The following is a 4,656-nucleotide window of genomic DNA, read 5'->3' as shown; positions in this document are numbered from 1 at the left end:
TTCAATTAGAATAATACATGAATATATTATCCTTACACTTAAAAAATAAACATGCTGTCAAGTTTATTTGATATGTAATGATGAGACTCCAGAGGATTGATGTTAAGGAATGTTTACAAAATTGTACAAAAATCTCAAAAATAGTCATTACATCTTTTATAATATTAACAATTAAATGTTCAAACCTTCTGTTTTTGCACTCTTTTGGAGTCCTCAAACTCCAATAGGAGCAATAGGAGGGCGTTGTGGGACTTCTGGTACTGGACCACAAAATGGTCCAGTCTTGTGAGCCTGTGGGAACTGACTGAAACGTATCTGTTTCAGGTCTCACTGGCTCTTCTCCATTATTCCCTGAGTGTTGTTGTCCTGTGTAATGTTCTGGGAAGATAATTACACTTTCAGAGTTATTTGGAATCTTAAGAAACAGTAAAGCACTATAAGAATAATATAAAAGTACACTTAGGAATCAAACATTCCAATTACTTGTCTTGTGAGCTTTCTCAGGGCATCATGTTTGCATCATGTTCTCTTTGTACACCTTTCCTTTTCCATGCCGTCCAAGGTTCCCTAAGTATTGGAATGATTATTGATCTGTCTTATTAATTTTTCATCAGACATGCATGTCATTTTGGTAATGCTGAAAAGAGATGTTCTGCTTTTTTAAATACTACTTACCAAGCATTATCCCGCTCCACAGGGCTGCGTAGGGCAGAAGGTAGGTTGTCATGTGAGCCACAAGTCCTTCACAATAAAAGACATGAGGCTCACCAGTGACGTCCAGCGGGGCTGTTGTTACAACTTTGCAGTAATGTTTTGCAAAGTTGTTTGATCCCTTGATTGTTTCCTAAATTCAAGAATGAAGTTTCATTAGTGGTTTGTTTGGAATTGTTAAGTCTCAGAGAGCTAATACACAGAAAACAATAGACAATGTGGTATCAATGTGGTTGATTTGGGTTTTACTTCGTGTGACTGTGTGAGTGTGTGGTTTTCTACAAAGAAAAAGGGACAACAAATATGTCTTAAATATGTAAAGCAATATGGCACACTTCTTTATACTATAGCTTAGCTTAGCAAGAGAGTCTGCAAATCTACGAAATGAACACATGGAGAACATCTACACTCTAAACGGGGACTCAATAACAGGTTACAGTGCAACATCAAATTAAATCAACTCTCTTATTACAATTATCCTTTAGATTAATACTCACTCTTTCATTCACGCACATCCAGCTTCTTGTCACTTGTCTGTCACTGCACCAGCTCTCATCACCGCATGGCCTCACTCACTCACAGTCAAACACTAGCTGGGGAAGCTCCTCCCACATTGAAAGTGAAAGCATAACTTAAACAGAACTGAAATCAAACAGGATTTAACATAACTTTGGAGCCTTTTCTACACACTGATCATGTCAGTATTTTCAGTGAGTGTAATTAACTAAATAAATAAGGTGTAATATCAAATAAATTAAGTGTTGTTGTATCTTTACTAATGCACTGAGCAGTTATTCTAAAATATAATGCACTAAATCATAGCTGCATTCATTTTTATTATGCATAATAAGAAATACAAATATAACTGTACTATCACTACCTCAAAAAGCATTTACCTTTAAGTCTTCAGTGCTTTTTTCTGACTTGTCAGACTCCTCCACTGGTAAGGTAGCTCTCTGCAGCCACAACTGAAGGTTTTGAAAATGTTTTTCAACATTTTCCCCACTTGATGGACTAGAAAACACGACTGCTGTACTTTCTACCAACCCATCAAGTACCTCCAAGGAGGTGGCAGTAGTCAGGAGCCCAAGAACATGCATTGTGAGATGGTAGTGTTTTGGTGCACTGGGGGTTTTAACCAAATAAAATAATGTTAGATGATTGAGAAATGCTCTGTTTGAACAGCAATGCCAATAATTCCATAGTGCCCTTTTAATACCTGTTAATATATTAACACTAATTAAACTATGTAAGGGTTTTAATACATACTTTATAAAGGTAAATATATTTGCCCTGTTAATCAATGCTTTTGTTGCAGTGACTTAATACAAAGTAGGAACACTTTCTTGTACAGTTTTATGGTATATTTGGGGTACCGTGACCAAAAATAGATATTTTTCACAACTTGTAATATATGAAGCCACCCACATGCAAATACACACACACGAGTTGAGCTGTTGTTACTATTTTTTTAAAAAAAATTTGAATTTAACCTTTATTTAACCAGATAAGTCCCATTGAGATCAAGACCTCATTTTCAAGGGCGACCTGGCCAAGAGGTCAGCAGCACACGTCAGAATAAATGGCACAACTCAACAACATGGAACATACAGTATATGCAGACAGTATGTAGAAGCAAACAATAATAATTTAAAAGTGCAACTTATTTTCAAGTAAAGTGCAGTTTATGATTACAAAACAACATTTAAAAACACAGGCACTGTTCTGGGGTCTTTCTTTCATTTAAGATAGACTTAAAGGTGTCCAGAGAGATGAGATCCGACAGATTCAAGTCCTTCTGGAGTTTATTCCAAGCAGTAGGAGCAGCAAAACTGAACGCTGTCTTACCGAACTCTGTCCGAACACGGGGAACACACATCCGCAAAGTGTCGCAGGAGCGCAAGGCATAGTGACTTCCTGATCTCTGAAGATAAACACATAAATACATTTGGATCAAGCCAAGTAGACATTTGTAAATTAGATGAAGCCAATGTGTTTGCCTGCGCACACTCAGGGATGGCCAGTCGGCTCTGACATAAAGCTCACAGTGGTGAGTGAGGCGTTTGCAACCCGTGACAAACCTCAGCGCAGTGATATACACTATTTAAAGACAACAAACATTTAGCCGAGGCTCCCAAGTACAAGACATCACCATAATCAATAAGAGGCAAGAATGTTGCAGAGACTAAAAGTTTCCTCGCTCTGAGGGAGAAACAGGATTTATTCCTGTAAAGGAAACCTAGTTTCACCCTAAGTTTGGAGACCAGGCTGGATATATGACTTTTAAATGAAAGCTCCCCATCGAGAATAAAACCCAAGTATTTGTAATTAGCGACAAGTTCTATGGGTTTCCCTTGTGAGGTTACGATTGAGGGGACGTTTCCTTTGGACTCATTTGAAGTAGAAAAAAGCATCAGTTTGGTTTTGTCTGCATTCAGGACCAGTTTTAGTTTCAGCAGACGAGACTGAATAATATCAAAGGCAGACTGTAAAAACTCAAAAGCTTGAGTAATTGATGACGAACAACAGTAAATAATGGTCTCATCAGCATACAAGTGATACCAGGCATTTGACAAGTTATCACACAGGTCATTTACATAAATTGAGAATAAAATAGGTCCTAAAACGGAACCTTGGGGCACACCCTTTAAGACCTCTAAAGAGGAAGAAGAGCTGGCTCCAGCCACCTGTACACACTGTGTTCTGTTTGACAGGTAATTGGCAAACCAGGATGCTGCACAATTTGATATGCTAATGCGTTGGAGGGCATTAATCAGTAACCCATGGTCCACTGTGTCAAATGCCTTTGACAAATCAATAAACAGAGCTATACAGTGTTTTTTACTGTCAACAGCCTCCGTTACATCGTTTAAAACCTTAAGTGCCGCTGTAATAGTGCTGTGTTGTTTTCTAAAACTAGATTGATATTTGGATAAAATATTATTTAGGTCTAGAAAGTCCTTTAACTGGTCGCTGATTATCCTTTCAAACACCTTTGCCAGGACACACAGTTTAGAGATCGGCCTGTAATTATTTACATCTGAGGGGTCGCCTCCCTTTAACAGGGGAACGACAAACGCAGATTTCCAGACTTTAGGGATCTCATTACTTACAAGACTCAAATTGAAAATTTGCGACAGTGGCTCAGCAATAAAATCAGCAGCTAGTTTGATAAAGAACGGACAGAGTTTATCAGGACCAGCTGCTTTCTTAGAGTCCAACTTCTTTAATGCTCTTTGGACCTCGATGGAAGACACCGGCATAAAATGAAAAAGACTATGACTGGGTCTACTGATATCCAGAGATGCCGGAATGACTGTTTGACTATTAGTCATATCAGGGTGCAAAGAATCAAACAGGAAGCCTGCCGTAGTAAAGTGTTCATTGAAATAATTTAGCATGGCTGTTTTATCAGTCAGGGTACAAGAGTCTTTAACTAAGGAGTCTGGAAGATCACTGGTGGACACATGACCCGAAGAGGACTTTACAACTTTCCAAAATGTCTTTGGGTCGATTAGATTTTTAGTAGTTTCAGAAAGGTAATAATCTGATTTGGCTCTCTTAATTAGGGAAGTTCACTTGTTTCGCAGCTGTTGAAAGGAGAGATTGTCTCCCTCTGTTTTAGACTTTCTTGCCCTGGACCAAGCGTCATCCCTTTCTTTAAGAAGATTGCCGATCACAGGGGTAAACCAAGGATTGTTTCTTCCTTTCACCCTGAATCTACGAAAAGGAGCACGTTTGTCAATTAAGCCCAACAGTCCATCATAAAAATAGTTCCAGGCCATCTCTACATCATGAAAGAGAGAAACTCTGGTCCAATCAAAACGAGCTACATCATGCAGGAAAGCCTGCTCATGGAAATGTTTAAAATCTGGTTTGACCAGCAGTCGAGGCTTACTCTTTGGGAGTTTGGTGCCTCTAATAGCTGCAATAGCACAATGATCG

At 38.6% G+C, this 4,656-nt stretch overlaps 1 long non-coding RNA gene across 1 annotated transcript; it reads right to left on the bottom strand.

Annotated features, from left to right (window-relative positions):
* Window positions 1–245: 245 nt before the first annotated feature.
* On the bottom strand, window positions 246–1,426 carry LOC117822629. The gene is made up of 4 exons (XR_004633228.1): window positions 1,209–1,426; window positions 676–844; window positions 484–567; window positions 246–378 (listed from the first exon to the last, which is right to left on the bottom strand). It is a non-coding gene; the product is annotated as an uncharacterized LOC117822629 (long non-coding RNA).
* Window positions 1,427–4,656: the final 3,230 nt, after the last annotated feature.

The sequence above is a fragment of the Notolabrus celidotus genome, chromosome 1 (assembly GCF_009762535.1).
Source record: "Notolabrus celidotus isolate fNotCel1 chromosome 1, fNotCel1.pri, whole genome shotgun sequence".
In the NCBI taxonomy this organism is placed as follows: domain Eukaryota; kingdom Metazoa; phylum Chordata; class Actinopteri; order Labriformes; family Labridae; genus Notolabrus; species Notolabrus celidotus.
Note: the sequence above shows the minus strand (reverse complement) of the source record. Positions and strands in the feature narration are given on the sequence as shown.